Source organism: Bos grunniens, chromosome 5 (assembly GCF_055505025.1).
Source record: "Bos grunniens cultivar Pamir isolate PY7600 chromosome 5, Bosgru_T2T1.0, whole genome shotgun sequence".
Taxonomy (NCBI): Eukaryota; Metazoa; Chordata; class Mammalia; order Artiodactyla; family Bovidae; genus Bos; species Bos grunniens.
Window position 1 is genome coordinate 67,438,418 of NC_141169.1, and position 18,980 is coordinate 67,457,397.

Here is an 18,980-nt window from a genome sequence, read left to right on the forward strand (position 1 = left end):
CCCCCAAATTATTATACTGTTATGTTGCAAAGATGGGCAAGGTGCATTTGGGAAAGAAAAGCCCAATAAAAATACCATGGGTGTGCTGTTTCATTTTTGTTGCACCATCCTAATGTAATTCAGTGACAGAGACCAGATGAAGCCCCATGACATCCTACTGACTTGGCTGTGGACCCCAATCACTACACCATGGTACCCTTGGAGAATCTAGGCCTGAACTTTCCTGGTGAGTACTGGATAGACTTTGCATGGATGCAGTTCCTGATACCCTGTAGGCACTCAGGATTATCTTTTGAATACATGAATAAGTGGTGTCCCAGAGTGTGGCCTATAGTAGTGATTCTCAGCCCTGGCAGGCTCATTGGAATCATCTGGGGCTTTCCTGGTGGCTTAGCAGTAAAGAAACTGCCTGTCAGTGCAGGAAACACAGGTTTGATCCCTGGTCCAGGAAGATCCCACATACCTAGGGGCAATTGGACCCATGCTCGACAGCTATTATTCAGCCTGTGCTCTAGAGCTGGGGAACCACAACTACTGAGCCCTTTGGGCCACCACCACTGAAGCCCTTATGTCCTAGAGCCCATGGAGCAGCAAGGGAAGCCATCGCAATGAGAAGCCCAAGCACCATGACTAGAGAGTAGCCATTATGCCACACTACTAGAGAAAAGCCTATGCAGCAACAAAGACCTGGCACAGCCAAAAGAAATACACAAAATGATTTAAAAAAAAACAAAGAAAAATCATCTGGAAGGCTTTTTGAAAAACAAGGCATTTTGAAAAATGCCCAAGGCCACCCTCCAGAGATGCTCATTTAACCATGTATCAGATCTGGGGTGGGGTCCAGGCTTTTGTAGATTTAAAAGATACCCAGGTGACTCTAGTGTGTTCAGGACTGGGGACCCTGGACTTTCCAGTCCTTTCTGATGCAATTGCAGTTCTCCAGGAGGAAGATTATGGTGATGAGCACCATAGTGATTACAGAGGAGGTGGTGAGATGTGGTTGAACTTGAGCTAGACAGGATATACAGCTGAGGCCAGCCTAGTGAGAATGTGCCTGAGATCATAGGCTTTATCAACTTACTTAAACAACACACATTTTCTAATTACAAAATAGCATAGCTCTCTCTCTGGGCTTTCCTGATGGCTCAGATGGTAAAGCGTCTACCTGCAATGCAGGAGACCTGGGTTTGATCCCTGGGTTGGGAAGATCCCCTGGAGAAGGAAATGGCAACCCACTCCAGTACTTTTGCCTGGAAAATCCCATGGCCAGAGGAGCCTCATAGGCTACGGTCCATGGGGTCGCAAAGAGTTGGACATGACCGAGCGACTTCACTTTACTTTCACTTATAGCTCACTTCTTAGATGCCTCATCAGTCCATGATATTATAAAAGACTCTATAGAAATCAGTGCATGAGTTTTCACTAGCTCCTCTCTGAACTTAGCATTTTATTTAAATGAAAGATCTGCTCAAAGATAGAAGTTTCTGGACATAGGCCTCTTCTCATTGTTTTCTTGTCTTCCTCTGTTCCTTCTGCTTCAGTTCTCTTCCTTTCTCCATTTCTTTTCCTCTATAATCTTACCACTTTCTCTTCCCCCAGTGCTTTCTAAAATGCTTCCTCAAATATTTGAAAGTTTTTTGTGTGTTTTGTTTTGTTTTACTCCAAAACTTGGACACTTCTCTGCATAGCATTGTGGGCAATCTATGGATAAGAAAAAAAAAAAAAAACCTGTTCATCCAAACATTCCATCTCCTCCTCATGCAAAGAGGCCACACAGATTACGCTTGGCCACAAATCCCAGATGATACTCTTGTCTTCTCAGACCAGAGAAATGGGGAGAAAATTGGAGTTCAGGCATTTGACCCTTCTCCAGACCTTGGAAGCTGCAAAGTCCCTGTGAAAACAATAGACTATCAAGGTATTCTGGGCATTTGGGGAAGATAGGTCATATGAAATTTTGAGTTTTGAGAGCCTCTAGACAAATCCCCTCTTCTGTCAATTAAACAATTGATTTATGAGGAGTGAAGTTGCCACGTGGTTTGGATACACCCTGCTCTGGGGATGAAAAGAGAAGGAAATGTGATTTTTTTTGGAAGACCTTTTAAACTGTTGGCTGTCTAGCACGGAGAATGAAATCTGGGTGCAGAAAGGATGGGGAGGGGATGGCGCTGATGCAGAGTGAAAGGATGGATTGGCCAGGATGCAGTGTCTGGCCCTAAGTAAAGCATTACATTGCTTGCAGCTGTGGGATGGTTTGGAGGTCCCATTTTCCTAGATTCCTTCAGGGTCTCCTTTCTTTCTGATGAGGTTGTAAGGAGCCATGGGGGCCTTCTTGGCATGGGGGTAAGGTAAGGACCTTCTTGGCACGGGGGCGTGCGTTTTGTGTTTCTGGGTGTAGATGTGAAACTCAGCAGACCTGACACTCTTCTGTGAAGGGAGGGTGAAGGGAAAAGGCCAGGTGGGACATGGCATGGCTATTACAATGACCACACAGCACACTCTGTCCTCCCCTGATTCCGCACTTCACATTTCTCCAGTGAAAAATTAGTGGGAGATGCTCACTGTGTCTGGCTTTCCTCATGATTTAAATGCTCTATGCTTCACCCAGGACACCTGTGTTTGTTGAGCAATAATAGAGGAGGCTTTTGAGAGGTTTGCAGAAGACCAGGCAGTGAAAGGGATGAGTAATGTAATGGAGGTTCCCCGTGGGGTTGAAAAGAGCATGTGGGAAGATGTCTCTGGGAGGAGGGGATAGAGAAGGATGGGCAGTAGGAAGAGCTAGCCTCTTTATTCACCCATTCAGTGATACTATGTCTATTTATTGAGCACCCTTGTGGCAAGGTGCTTTCCTTGCCTAGTGAGTACAGCACAGTGAATTCGGGAGACCTTGCCTTCCCCATTTTGCTCATCATATTCCTACTTATCTTCCTTGGAGATTTCCTGACTCCTAGGTGGGCATATTGCCCCCTCCTTTGTGCTCCAGTGGCCCTTCATGCAGACATCCCTCTGGTGTGTGCTAAGTTGCTTCAGTCATGTCCAGCTCTTTGCTACCCCATGGACTGTAGCCCACCAGGCTCCTCTGTCCATGGGATTCTCCAGGCAAGAATACTGGAGTGGGTTGCCATGTCCTTCTCCAGGGGATCTTCCTGACCCAGGGCTTGAACCCACATCTCTTGTGTCTCCTGCATCATCTTCTTTACCATTAGCACCACCCGGGAAGCCCCATCCCTCTGGTACCCACCATATTTGAAAGTGAAAGTGTTAGTTGCTCAGTCATGTCTGACTCTTTGCAACTCCATGGACTGTAGCCCACCAGTGTCCTCTATCTATTGGATACTCCAGGCAAGAATACTGGAGTGGGTTGCCATGCCCTTCTCCAGGGGATTTTCCTGACCCAGGGCTCTAACTCATGTCTCTTGTGTCTCCTGCATCAGCAGGGGTGCTCTTCACCACTAGCACCACCTGGGAAGTCCCATCCCTCTGGTCCCCACCACATTTATTATACTCTCATGTTCTGTTCACACATCTGTCTGCCTCATGAGATTCTGAGTTCTTCAGACAAGAAGCAAGAATGCAAGAATCATGCATGTCTCCTGCTGTAGAAGTTGCTCAATAAATAACTTGATTAGTGGATTTGACAGTGTTTAATTTGGAAAGGTAGATGGGTCTTCACATATTTATAAATATGATGATGATGATGATTTAATTCTCCACTCTGTTCCAGGCACTGAGGAGGCAGGTTTGAAAATGATATGTTTAGATGCATAGATTTTCTATTTTGTTCTCCAGTCAATCCGTGATGTCAGAACTATCCTATGGAGTATTGGCGGGTGGGTGAAAATCAGTGGTCATTATTTAGACATGGTCGATGCACTTTTTTTTTTTATTTAGTGTGATCCTTCCCTGATTCATTTTTCTCTCTTTCAAAGAGAGAGCCAAACCATGCCCTCAGCATGTGCCACATCTGGGAAGTACTCAACTGTGATGACAATGATAATAACAACTGGTATTTATTTGGTCTTTCCATGTGTCAAGATTTATTCTAAGAGCTTTGCATATTTCATTTCATTTATTCCTCATGCAATCCCATGAGGCTGATAATACTATTATTCTAAAATGAAGAGACTGAGACACAAAGAGTTTAAGCCACTTATTCAAGGTCACACAGCCTAGGGGTTGGGTAGAAGCAGGATTCCTGCCAGGACAGTCTGCCTCCAGAGATTCTGCTCTCAACTTCCCTGCAAACTGTGTCCCCTATTTGGCTGTTGACCCTACGGGGAGTTTTTGCATAAGGAGGAATCCAAACACATCACCTCTTGTGTTGAAGATCTGTTGTTAAAGACATTTCTTGAATTGACTTTCCCTCACCTACTCTAAATACTTGGCATCACCCCATCTCAAAAGTCATCTTTGATCTCTTCCAGACTTAGCCAGATGTTGCTTTTGTATTTTCACAAAACCCTTTGCTCTTATTTTTCATGTGGCATCAACTGTGATGGTCTAATTTCTCGTCTGTTTCCCCCTAGAGTCTGTGAGTTCCTTAAAAACAGAAACGTATCTGTCAGTGCCTAGAGCCTATTGCTCAACAAATATTTGTGTAATTAATTAAGAAAAAACTGCAGTTTACTTACAACTTCTCAAGAACCTTACTAAAAAGAATGCTGATTTCTAGCTGTATTTTTTCATTCATTATTTTATCCAATCATTTATTCATTTTTCAATAGGTATTTATTGAGACAGAGTCTTTCTAGGGGTTGAAGTGATAAGATATACATGATTCCTGTCCATAAAGGGCTACTACAGGAGACATTAATCAGAATTGTCTAATTACAAAATTAGGATATTTCTGTGGGAGAAAGGCACAGAATGCTATGTGAAAATATACAAGTAAACATAGAGGTCCCTGAGAATCAAAGAAAACCCATAATCCTACCAAAGGATCAAGTGGGTCATCCTTTGACTCTCTGGGTTGTGCCCCTGAGTTAGAAGCCACTACTGATGATTGCAGGACAGTTAAGTTCAGTTCAGTCACTCAGTCGTGTCCGACTCTTTGCAACCCCATGAATTGCAGCATGCCAGGCCTCCCTGTCCCATCACCAACTCCCAGAATTTACCCAAACTCATGTCCATCAAGTCGGTGATGCCATCCAGCCATCTTATCCTCTGTCGTCCCCTTCTCCTGCCCCCGATCCCTCCCAGCATCAGGGTCTTTTCCAATGAGTCAACTCTTCGCATGAGGTAGCCAAAGTATTAGAGTTTCAGCTTTAGCATCATGCCTTCCAATGAACACTCAGGACTGATCTCCTTTAGAATGGACTAGTTGGATCTCCTTGCAGGCCAAGTGACTCTCAAGAGTCTTCTCCAACACCACAGTTAAAAAGCATCAATTCTTTGGCACTCAGCTTTCTACACAGTCCAATTCTCACATCCATACATGACCAATGGAAAAACTATAGCCTTGACTAGATGGACCTTTGTTGGCAAAATAATGCCTCTGCTTTTGAATATGCTGTTTAGGTTTGTCATAACTTTCCGTCCAAGGAGTAAGTGTCTTTTAATTTCATGGCTGAAATCATCATCTGCAGTGATTTTGCAGTGATTTTGACCAAAAAAACAAAGTCAGCCACTGTTTCCACTGTTTCCCCATCTGTTTGCCATGAAGTGATGGGACCAGATGCCATGATCTTTGTTTTCTGAATGTTGAGCTTTAAGCCAACTTTTTGACTCTCCTCTTTCACTTTCATCAAGAGGCTTTTTAGTTCCTCTTTACTTTCTGCCATAAGGGTGGTGTTATCTGCATCTCTGAAGTTATTGATATTTCTCCCGGCAATCTTGATTCCAGCTTGTGTTTCTTCCAGCCCAGCTTTTCTCATGATGTACTCTGCATATAAGTTAAATAAGCAGGGTGACAATATACAGCCTTGGCATACTCCTTTTCCTATTTGGAACCAATCTGTTGTTCCATGTCCAGTTCTAACTGTTGCTTCCTGACCTGCATATAGGTTTCTCAAGAGGCAGGTCAGGTGGTCTGGTATTCCCATCTCTTTTAGAATTTTCCACAGTTTATTGTGATCCACACAGTCAAAGGCTTTGGCATAGTCAATAAAGCAGAAATAGATGTTTTTTCTGGAACTCTCTTGCTTTTTCCATGATCCAGCAGATGTTGGCAATTTGATCTCTGGTTCCTCTGCCTTTTCTAAAACCAGCTTGAACATCTGGAAATTCACAATTCACTTATTGCTGAAGCCTGGCTTGGAGAATTTTGAGCATTACTTTACTAGCGTGTGAGATGAGTGCAATTGTGTGGTAGTTTGAGCATTCTTTGGCATTGTCTTTCTTTAGGATTGGAATGAAAACTGACCTTTTCCAGTCCTGTGACCACTGCTGAGTTTTCCAAATTTGCTGGCATATTGAGTGCAGCACTTTCACAGCATCATCTTTCAGGATTTGAAATAGCTCAACTGGAATTCCATCATCTCCACTAGCTTTGTTGGTAGTGATACTTTCTAAGGCCCACTTGACTTCACATTCCAGGATGTCTGGCTCTAGGTGAGTGATCACACCATTGTGATTATCTTGGTCATGAAGCTCTTTTTTGTACAGTTCTTCTGTGTATTCTTGCCATCTCTTCTTAATATCTTCTGCTTCCGTTAGGTCCATACCATTTCTGTCTTTTATCGAGCCCGTCTTTGCATGAAATGTTCCCTTGGTATCTCTAATTTTCTTGAAGAGATAGCAGGACAATTAAATGCAAATTTGAAAAGTCTGGACAAGTCAGTGATTCCTACAAAAAGTCTTAGAATGGTTGAGTTAAAGAAAAACTATAACAATCATGGAAGCCAACTTCCTGTACACTGGAAAACCTCATTTTAAGATTCCAGGTAAACTGATTGTGCAAGAAAAATGTGAACCGGTCCCAGTTCATGGGGATTTATTCAATGTCCTAACACTATTTCTGGTAATAAATAGAGACCTGTGTCTACCTAGAAATTTTATGAGGCATTTAGGGACTTATTTTGATGTTCTCAGGTACTGATACTTTCACACAGAATTCTGAGTAAATCATCCTGAACCAAATTTGAATTTTGTCAGGGATTTATTACAAATTTGTCTTGGTGCTACCCTCTGGTGGGTAAAACCAGATAGCAAGGATCAACCTCCTAATCCCAGGGAACATTCTGATAGAGTGAGTTTTTGTTTTATTTAGAGGAGGGCTCATAAGATATTATTAAAACAACTTGAACATCTGGTTTGGGGATAAAGTCATTTTCTTGTGTGACTGCCAAGCCACAGAGCCAGGCTTACCAAGAAAGCCTCCTTCTCTCTCAGCCTTCCGAAAAGCTTAATACCCAACTATAATAATGTGCCCCCTCCAACACAAACGAAGAGTACAGGGGAGCAGAATGAGGTCTTCAAGACCCAGGGAAACTTCACCTGTGGTTGGAAAATCTGAGCAATAAGGAGCAGCTAGGATCCATTTTAAATCTTTTCTCAAGCTGATGGCCTCCTATTCAAACTCTCAGTGAAAGCATTCAAGAAAGAAGCAATATCCAAATGAAGTGTTCACTGAATCCCAGGGAAATTCCTCTTCCCATCATTGCTGTACTCTCCTCTATCAAGTTAAGAGCTGACATTCAGTCTCAGAGAAAATAAAAACCAGTGTTAGCAAGTACCCTTAGACAACACGTGAAATAGGACTGTTCTCTCTATATGAGTCCAGTGCTATTGCGGTCCTCTCCTTTGGTTGTGCTATCGCTCTAGACAGGCCCTTAGTATACAGACCCATATTCATTCATTCAAAAAATGCTACTGAGTACCTGTCAGGTAACAGGCTTTGTACTGGGCATGGGACTTTATGATCTGATGGTACTTGTATTTTAGGCAGCCTAGATGTAATTAAAAGTTTCACAGAAGGATTATTAGCTGTGAAAGAGCAGGAAAAGAGACAAATGAGGCACTAGGGATGTAACTGCCTGCCCTCCCATGGAAGATCTTGTAGTCATTTACGCTACCCTTTCCCACATTTCAGGCAATCAACACAGCTAGAACAGATTGGTAAACAAAGTGAAGTCTACTTGCTGTCCCCAAACTTGAGTTTTCAGACAAGGGCAATGCAGCTCCCAAATAAGACATAATTATGTTCTGTCTTTCTATTCACAGTATCAAACAGTTGGAAAACAGCCCAGAGATTTGTTTTGCTCAAGCCCCTTGTTTTGCAGTGACACCCAGTGGGGCAGTAACCTGCCTCAGCCTCGCAGCTCACCAGTGACAAAGCCCTGGCTGGAGACCCAAGTCTCATGACTCCAATTCCAGGACCTTTGCCTGTTGTCTTCAATGGAGATTGTTAACATTCTTATCTTATCCTACTCGACCGTCTCTCCATTCACTCATTGTGCTTTCATAACTCAAAGAATCTAGAAGAGGGAGGAAAGTAAAGCCGAAGGTTAGCAGTTAGCTACATTTTGTGGTTGGCAAAATGAAGTCATGAGCAGTAGGTTGTAGAAGCTTAGAAAGGAAAAGCATATCAGAACCCAGGAACTGAACAGAGATTGGGTTCTTTCTTTCTTAACTGTGTGAGAATATCCAAGTGTGGAGAAGTCATCCTTCTTTTGAGTCCTTTAGGTTGTCTTTTCATGGTGGGAATCTGGGAAAGAAGGGAGGGGGTAGTAAGGGAGAAGTGGGGCAGGGACTAGATTCTTCCTCTTGTATTTGCTACCTGCTGTTGCTTGACCACCTACCTAATGCAAATGCTGAGGATAATTTAGTATATGCCAAACCTATGACACTTTTTTTTTTTTTTGCATCTGATAGCAGTTTGCCAGAGGCAGTCAACTATAAACAGGCTTTTAGGCTGACAATCCAAGGCTCCTCACAGAATTGACTCAGCGGATATTTTGTCCAAGGTACATAGAGCAAGTTTGCTAAGTCTAGGTCATTCTGATAAATTCTTGAAAACAGGGACCCCAGACTGCAAGGGGAGAACATCAAAGATCTCCTGGGGCTGTAACTAAGAGCTGGCAACTGGCCTATGTCCTCACTTTACTCCAGCCTTGGAGCCTGTAGCAAAGGAAGCTTACCAGGCAGAAGTTCTCTTCTGTCTTCTTTTTTTATAATTTAATTTTTATTGAGATAACACTGGTTCAAAACATTATATAAGTTTCTTGTTGTGCACTGTTCTATTGGGTTGACCTAAAAGTTCATTCAGATTTTTCTATAAGATATTATGGAAAACCCTGAATGAACAACCCAATATTTTTATTTCTGTGTACACTACAGCATGCTGCTGCTGCTAAGGAGCTTCAGTCTGACTCTGTGCGACCCCATAGACGGCAGCCCACCAGGCTCCCCCGTCCCTGGGATTCTCTAGGCAAGAACACTGGAGTGGGTTGCCATTTCCTTCTCCAATGCATGAAAGTGAAAAGTCAAAGTGAAGTCGCTCAGTCATGTCCGACTCTTAGTGACCCCATGGACTTCAGCCTACCAGGCTCCTCCATCCAAGGGATTTTCCAGGCAAGAGTACTGGAGTGGGGTGCCATTGCCTTCTCCGACACTATAGCATGCTTACCACTAAAAATTTAGTTTCCATCCATCACCATGCAATTAGTCTCTTTACTCATTTTGCCCTCTCTCTGGTCACTCCCCCTCTGGTAACTACTACTGTTTTCTGTTCTCTGTCTACATGTTTGCTTTCATTTGGTTTGTTCATTTATTTTTTGTTTGCTTGTTTTTTATATTCTACATATAAGTGAAATCATGATATTTGTCTTTCCCTAGCTGAGAAAGACAAATATAATAATAGAAAGACAAATAATAATATCTATTATTTATCATAATACCCTCAAAGTTCATCCATATTGTTGCAATGGTCAGATTTCATCTTTTACGATGTCTGAGTAGGATTCCTTTGTTATATATGTATACACCATATATTCTTTATCCATTCCTCTGTTGATGGGCCCATATCTTGGTTATTGTAAATAATGCTGTAAGGATGGTTCAACATCTGCAGATCAATCAATGTGATATACCACATTAACCAAAAAAATAATAAAATCCATACGATCATCTCAGTAGATGCAGAAAAGTATTTGACAAGATTCCATACCCATTTATGATAAAAACCCTTAACAAAGTATGTATAGAAGGAAAGTACCTCGCCATAGTAAAGGCCACATATGATAAACCCAGGGCTTCCCAGGTGGCAGTAGTGGTAAAGAACCTGCCTGCCAATGAGGAGACACAGAGACATGAGTTCAATCCCTGGGTCAGAAAGATTCCCCTGGAGGAGGGCATGGCAACCCACTCCAGTACTCTTGCCAGGAAAATCCCATGGACAGAGGAGCCTGGCAGGCTAAACTCCACAGGGTCGTAAAGGGTCAGACAGACCCAAGCAACTTAGCACACAATGCATGATAAACACATAGCTAACTTCATACTCCTCTTCTTTAAGGCCATCTGCTTAGCTGTGACTCCCCCGAAGAATCAGAGCTTCTTGACTTGAAAAAAAATCTCAGAAGATTATCTAGTCCACCCCTTACTCCAAGGAGGTAAGTTAATAATGTCATTAATAAGACTATATCGTAGGTTTTCATGTGGAGGGAAGAAGAATTAAAGAACTGAGTGGGCAGAGAGTCCCAGAGCACCCATTGGGAACACAAGGTGTTCCTGGCTCAGGCAGGAAAATAATAGGATATAATGGATTAGTAGCCATCACCCTTTTACGTGCACCAGGATCACCTGGAGGCCTTTTAAAATAGATCACTGGACCCCTCACTCTAGAGACTCTGACTCTAGTAGGTTTAGGACTAAAGATTTTATCATTCATAAGAGGTTCCGATTCTACTGATACTGCTGGTCCAGAAACCACACTGCAGGAACTGGTAATAGGTAAAAAGAGGGAAAAGCCATGGCCACTGCCCCTTGCCTTTTGGAGGCCCTAGAGAGGGAGTTCATGAGTAGGAATTGTCCATAGTTAGATAGACTAATGTTATTCTTTAGAGTCGTGTTATTCTTTTCCGTCTATTAAATGTCATACTTGAACTTTGTAAGAAAGGGAGTCCTGAGCCAATTGATATAGGCTACAAAAATCATTGCCTTAAGTAATTTTACTTAAATTATTTACTGAAGGGGAGAATTCACTTAAAAATGAAAAGATATAAAGCTAGCACTACATGCAGATGGTATGGCTGAGGTACAGGAATAATGAGGGACTTCCTTGGAGCTGGTGATCTGGTGAATGGAGGTGAGCGTGGGGAAAGAAAGAGGGAGAGGGAGACCAGGTCTCCTGTGTGCTGCTACTCCTTCAGTGTCACCCTAAGTATGCGGTAGGTTGCAAATTGTAAGTTGTTTTGTTTCCAGTTATGCTAACTTTTATTCATATTTAGGAGACACTGCCCTGTGGGAGAAGGAGCCCCAGACCAGGAAGTTGGCAGGGCCCAATATGGTTGGTTTGTGATGCAGGCAAACCATCTTAGCCCTCTGCATCTTAGCTTCTTCATCTGTAAATGGAAATAACGATGTTTGCCCTGTAATCCTGCTGAACTTCTTGAGGGTCCAATGAGAGCAGTTGTAAAGGCTCTTTTCAAGAATATAAAGTGTTGTAGAAACGGGAGAAATTATTATTCATTCATTCAACCAAATTGCATTGGGTGTCAACCATGTGTTAACCCCCAGGGGGTACCATGAGGAACAAAATAAAACAAGGTCCTTGCCTCTTTGTGGGGAAAAGAGGAAATAGAAGCTTTCTTTTCAGTCAGTTGTTTCTTCACTCCTTCACTCCCTCCCCTCCCATTTTGCCACTACTGAGAAGACTTTTCATGGGAACAGCAGAGATTAATAAATGCAACTTGAGAAGTTCTCTGGGAGAGAGTCTTCTGGTGCCCTTGCATGTCCTCTCCAGAACACTGCATATTTTCATCTCTAAGCTGGTGGAGATCAGCCCTGGGATTTCTTTGGAAGGAATGATGCTAAAGCTGAAACTCCAGTACTTTGGCCGCCTCATGCGAAGAGTTGACTCATTGTAAAAGACTCTGATGCTGGGAGGGATTGGGGCAGGAGGAGAAGGGGACGACAGAGGATGAGATGGCTGGATGCCATCACTGACTCGATGGACGTGAGTCTGAGTGAACTCCGGGAGTTGGTGATGGACAGGGAGGCCTGGTGTGCTGTGATTCATGGGGTCGCAAAGAGTCGGACACGACTGAGCGACTGAACTGAACTGACTGAACTGAAGCTGGTAAATGTGGGAGACCTGGGTTCAATCCCTGGGTTTGATCCCTGGGTTCTAGCCCTGGGTTGAGAAGATCCCCTATAGAAGGGAACGACTACCCACTCCAGTATTCTGGCCTGGAGCATTTTATGGACTGTATGATCCATGGAGCCACAGAGTCGGACATGACTGAACAACTTTCACGTATCATATATGTGAAATATATATATATATATACATATATATATATATATATATATATATACACACACACACACACACACACACACAAAATGACAAAGGAAAGAGGGCAGAGGGCCAGCAAGGTGGGTGGAAAAGACCCTCCAGTTGAGTCACTGGGTCCCAAGCCTATAATCAATTTGTGGTTTGGGGGTAAAGTATTTAAAACCTCTGTGGACCCATTTTTATCTGTGATATGGTGATAGCTCAGGACCAAGATTCAACAGTCCTTGTTGTCTAAACATTGAAATAATTCTGTTCCAGTTGATGAAAGTTCCACACTCCAGCAACTAGGAGGTAATGCCTAGCATGGTGAGTGCCTCTCATCCTGGGCTCCAGTGCAGCTTCCATATCATTCTGTTTGGTTGGTAGCTGTGCCAAAAAAGTAAAAGTAGTGAAAGTGTTAGTTGCTCCATCATGTCTGTCTCTTTTGCAAACCCGTGGATTGTAGCCCACCAGGCTCCTCATTCCATGGAATTCATCAGGCAGGAATACTGGACTGGATAGCCATTCCCTTCTCCAAGGGATATTCCCAAGCCAAGGATCAATGCCAAATCAATCATTAAATATATGTGACCATCACTTGACTATCCCTTGTCTATTCAGGTTTTGTGATGATCACATAATGGTCCAGTAAATGAATGCCTTGGTTGCTACTATAAGTGGATGCTCAGTAGTTTGATTTCCTTCTGGGCAGGTTTCTTCATGATGAAGGATGGGTGGAGGTGGTCAGAAAGGAAAGGAAGGCAAGAAGTTGGTAGGGAAGGAGCAGAGAGTGAGACTGTGGTAAGTGGGTGGGGAGGCACACTTCTCTCTGGACCTGGGATGCGCTTAGCCAGTGCCCTTCCCCACCCCCGGGGTGAAGTCCAAAGAGAAAGCAAGAGTCTTGTCAAAGGGCTTGGCATCCCTTGAATGGAGCACAGAGTGTTATTGTTATGTAGTAACAACTCAGGCCCACATTGCTAATTTATTCCATTCTAATCTCCCCTTCAGTAGGGAGACAAAAGTCGGATGGCTCTCCCTTGCACAGCCCTGCAACCTGCCACTGGGAGAATAGTTTCCTTGTTTCCATGGGCTCCTCTCACATTTGCTCTTTCTTGGCAAACCTGCTCAAAGGTATCAGAATCTGCAGGCACACCCCACAAAATGATATGTTTGGAATTTAATCAAGCGCCCCACAAAATGGGACTATTTACCTTGCCCCTGGAAGCGCTCACTTTAAAAATATTTAAAAGTGATCAAAATACAAATAATGAGGGCTCTGCCCTTCACAATAGGCTTTTTAGGATTTATGTATTTTGATACACATACCTCACTCTTCCCAAGAAGCGAGGTCAGGCATTTCTCTGGTTCTGACATGTTAGCGGAGAGAGAGGTAGAAAGATGGCCGGGGTCCAGTCCTATTTTTTTTTTTAGTGATACTTCTTTGCCTTGCTCCTTGGCGTCTCTTTTCTTTCATGAGGGACCTGGAAAAGCCTTTCACTGCAGTGTCGGGTGGCATGGTCCGAATGCTTGGAATTACCAAGCTACAAGTGCCAACCCTGCAAGTGGCTTTGAAGTCTGGTAGGGAGCAGTTTCAGGCCTAAAAGTGAGGGCCCACAGGAACCCAGAGAGAAAAAAAATCTTTGCCACTTAGCAGTCATTTCGTTCCTTTATGTTTTCCTCCCATTGCAGCCCCCGACCCGCACCCAAGGGGTTGCGTAATGCTTCTCTGTGATTCTCAAGCCCTCACTCCCACCCTCCCAGCTGACTGTCAACCGCTTCATTGAGAAGATTCATTTTCCTCACTCACTATTCCTCTCCTCCTTTAAGATTTGTTCTCTTGTCTCTGTTTTTATCTACTCTCCTCCTTTCCTTCAGCTGACAAAACCTTTGCCCTCCTTGCTAAGTGGAAGGCAACCCCTGGGCTCATGATCACCCAATGGTCTCCTCTCTTGGGTAATTAATTTATCCTGTCTTGGGCAGCCTCATGCTTTCCAAAAGCTCCTTTCCTCATTTTTAAAAAGGACCCTCACTCCCTCTCAGCATGTAAAATCAACACATATACCTCTTAACCTGGAAACTGGCACCACAGTCCTCTTGTTTCCTTCCTCATTAGAGTTGTTGAACTGATAGTCTCCACTGGTTGGCTCCTCTTTCTCAATCCCCCAAACCATACATCCTTTCAAACTGACTTCTGCCCAAATGACATCATTTGAATCTGTCTTAATAATGCTGCCATACTGACTTCACTTTCGAATCAATTCCTCAAACAAACTTTTTCTTTCAAAAAAAAAATTATTTGTCTGGCTGTGCTAGATCTTAGCTTCGACATGCAGAATCTATGATGTTTATTGTAGTACGCGGAATGTTTTAGTTTGTGGCATGTGGGATCTAGTTCCCTGACCAGGGATTGAACCCAGGCTCCCTGCTTTGGGAGTGTAGAGTCTTAGCTACTGGACCACCAGGTAAGTCTCAAACCAGCTTTTTCTTCTGTCAAATCTTACCTTCACCTTTACCCACTCCAGGGTTTAAAATGACCCTGTTGACATCCTCTTCTTCTTGAAATGACTCCTGTACATTGTAATAGCAGTAGTTCTCCTCCTGCAACAAAGAATAGTCTTTCTCAGGTTTTCTAAGTGACTCCTCCTCAGCTGAGGAAAAGAAAAAGAAAAACATTCTCAAAGAGTCTTTCCCTCGGCTGTCTTTCTCTCCTCCCCTTCCCCCACCTCTTCTTCTCTCTCTCAGTAGTGTTATCCACTGCTGTGGCCTCAGTGACCACTCCTTACCTCTATAGAGCTTCCCTCCAGGACTCTCTTGCCTCCTGGATTCCAGACCTTTAATTCCAACAATCTGCTGGACTTCTCTCTTTGTCTGTACTGCTGGCATTGTAGCATAAATGAGTTTTCAAAACCAAAATCACATTTCCTTTTTGAAACCTAGTCAGCCTTCTGACTTCTTTATTCTTATAAGTGCTACAAATATTACATTAGCAAACTGAAACTATGTGACTGTCTCACTCCATTTATTTAACTCACTTTTTATATTTGTTCTCTGAGTTTTCTCTTGCCTCTGCCCCCTGCTTTTCCTTCCACATGTTTTCACCTCAGTTTACATTACATGATCTCTTCTTGCTTGGATTCCTGCAATACCCTGTTAGGCGGTTGTCTCCTTGATTTTGTGTTCTTGTTTTGTTTTTGTGATTTTGTGTTCTTGTTTTGTTTCTGTCTTGTGCTCCTCAGCCAAATCAATCTTCTTGAAGCCCACTTCTGAGGACTCTTTCACCTCTCTTCTCAATTAAATTTGCAGTCTTCAAAATGCCATACAGGTCTTTCCACAAGTTGATCCTAAAGATATTTCCAGGCTTAACAGTAGTGTCCTATGTGCGCGTGCATGCTTAGTCACTCATTGACTAGTCACCGACTGTTTGACTCTGTGTGACCCCTCAGACTCTAGCCCGCTAAGGCTCCTCTGCCCATGGGATTTTCCAGCCAAGAATACCAGAGTGGGTTACCATTTCCTTCTCCAGGGGATCTTCCTTACCCAGGGATTGAACCTGCATCCCGCATCTTCTGTATTGGCAGGCAGATTCTTTACCACTAGTACCATTTGCAAAGCCCCTACAGTCCTATAATTAACCTATTTCCTAGTCAAACGAGATGGAAGTATTTCCTAGTTATGCCCAGAGTGATTTCTAATCTCTGTCCCTTTGTTTATATTCTTTCTTTTGCCCAACACCCTCAAGAGCATGTTCACTCAAATGCAGTAAGGGCTGTTTCTTCCCTGCTGCTGCTAAGTCACTTCAGTCGTGTCCAACTCTGTGCGACCTCAGAGACAGCAGCCCACCAGGCTCCCCCATCCCTGGGATTCTCCAGGCAAGAACACTGGAGTGGGTTGTTGTTTCTTTCTCCATGTCTCTTCCCTATATTCCTACAAAGCTTAGTCTGGGCTTTGTTGTGTTCCTGTCCACTGTCAGCTTAATATTGCCTATTTTGAGAGCTTGACATCCCTGCTTCTCACTTCTCCAGTTCCCAAGAACTTTAGGGGGAAAGAATATATCATAGACCTTTTTAGAATCTTGCATATCACCTGAGCCAATATCTTCTACATAGTTGTCTCTGATACACATTTTGGAATGTTGAAGTTTTTTTTTTTTAAAAAAATCACTGTAATTTTATAAAACTTTAAAATCAATTTCTTCTGTTTTGGAAAGTTTTTTCTTCTATTTATTTTTTATTTTAATTAATGACCAGAAATGCTAGAAACTAGTCACCACACATAAACATTCTCACCACAAACTCATTTATACTCAAAAATACCACTCTCACCAACATTTTTAGAGTGATCGTGAATTCCTATTTAAATAAGTTAATGGAAAAAGAAAATATAAAAGTACAATTGTAATATACCCAGAAGCTTTTAGGGCCAGGATGTTATGGAACTGATACTTCTTATTTTAAAAAAAAAATGCCCAAAGCTTTGTATGGAGAAGGAAATGGTAACCCACTCCAATATTCTTGCCTGGGAAATCCCATGACCAAAGGAGCCTGGCCAGCTACAGTCCATGGGGTCACAAAGAGTTGGACATGACTTAGCAACTAAAAACAACAAAGCTTTGTAATAATGAGACTTCCAAGGTGACAAGCACAAAGTCCTCTAGACTCTCTCCCAACACCCAGTTCTCTTCCCCTACATTCTGCCTGTAAGAGGATTTAAGGAAAGACAAATAAATGAAGTTTCTGTACCTCACTATGGAACCATCAGGAGATCCCTTACTGGTCTTTGTTTTTTCATGACCTTATACAACCAGAAGCAAACAAATAAAATTTAGTCAACTACCTGGATATTAGTTCTCTAAATTTAAAAAAATAGAATATTTGGAAAATATCCTTAATAACTAACAAAAAAGAGTTGGCTGTTGAGTGTAGGAACTGTGTGTCAGTCCCTTGTTTGTTTCTCCCACAAGATTAAATCCTGTTCTTAGCACATAGTGCCTGACCAATCAATTCTTGTTGATTGATTATAGATGGCTGAGGCGATGGCACTCCACTCCAGTACTCTTGCCTAGAAAATCCCATGGATGGAGGAGCCTGGTAGGCTGCAGTCCATGGGGTCGCAAAGAGTTGGACACAATTGAGCGACTTCACTTTCACTTTTCATTTTCTTGCATTGGAGAAGGAAATGGCAACCACTCCAGTATTCTTGCCTGGAGAATCCCAGGGATGGGGGAGCCCGGTGGGCTGCGGTCTATGGGGTCACACAGAGTCGGACATGACTGAAGCGACTTAGCAGCAGTAGCAGATTTACTCTAGGGGACTCTTGGAAACTTTCCTTGATCCCTCAACTCAGGTAAAAGTTGATGACCTGTATATCTGTATCCAGTTCACGCATTGGCTGAGAATGACAAAAAATTTTGTCAAATGGCTGTTGACAAAATTATATCTTTATTAAATGGAGAAAAATGTGGTTGGCTGGTAGGATCCAAATCTTTTAAAACCATGCCTTAAACCACGTATTTGTGTGTGTGTGTGTGTTGTTTCTAGATGCATTTGTGTGTAGTTCTTTTCCCCTGACCGCACAGTGGAAACAATAGTTTGATCTCACTCTTCAGCAGGTAGACTCCTCTAGCCATCTTGGACCACTTCTGTGCCACAGGCAAAGTTTTCTTCTTCCCAAGCTCTATTTTGAAGCAAGTTCAAGGAAATTCAAAACAGCAGGGTTGGGTGAAAAAAATAAGAAGTCTTTTGTTCAGCATGTACAGTTTGAATCGTGTCAGGAAATATTGCTACTTCCATTTCATTACACTTTACTTTGGAGGAACCACTTTTTTTTTTTTTTTTTTTTAACAAAGTCAGGAGAACTCTAAGTCAGGAGGCTGTCCACAACTGAGTCTCATGGACAGATGGCCGGCTCAAACACATAACAAAGGTTCTGTTGTGATGTTGCCAGTTCTATTTCATGAAATCTTTTTTGGTATAAACTGGAGAAAGCACTTTGTTCAGTTAAAGATTTTTTTTCCTGCCAGTTGTCTTTGCCAAGGTCAATGTTTCTGTTACATGGGGGAAGTATACACTCCCTCTGGCGGCTGATTTAACACATTTTTCTTTACCAAAAGACCCATGGATCTCAGTAGCTAGAATGTCTTGGTGTAATGTACATTCATTTAACAAATATTTATTGAGATTATGCATCAGGCACTGTACTAAGTGGTGTAGGAAAACCCAAGTCTTGCTCTGGGTCTGCCCATGTTAACTCACTGTTGGACCTGTTCATGAGACAGACACTTAACCTCTCTCTGCTTCATTTTCTCAGTGCCATATATCAACACACTGCTTATCTCAAAGCATAGTATTGAAGATCCAGAGATAAAATAATGGTGAGTGATCATACATTGTAAATTAGAGGTCACACCATGCTGAAAATAATTTAGTGCCTTCCTGTTGCCCTAAAAATAAAACCTAATCTTCTTTCATGGACTCAAAGACCCAGAATAATCTGGTCTCTGTCTTTTATCCCACACCATTCTTCCTCTGGAGAATATCACACAACCATC

At 42.7% G+C, this 18,980-nt stretch overlaps 1 long non-coding RNA gene across 2 annotated transcripts in view; it reads left to right on the plus strand.

Annotated features, from left to right (window-relative positions):
• The window catches only part of LOC147372325 (uncharacterized), a 212,181-nt gene that overhangs the window by 139,491 nt on the left and 53,710 nt on the right, over positions 1-18,980 (plus strand). For both annotated transcript variants that reach the window (XR_015164000.1, XR_015163999.1), the window contains exon 3: positions 10,451-10,547. This is a non-coding gene — a long non-coding RNA (uncharacterized LOC147372325). The remainder of the gene's footprint in view (positions 1-10,450; positions 10,548-18,980) is intronic.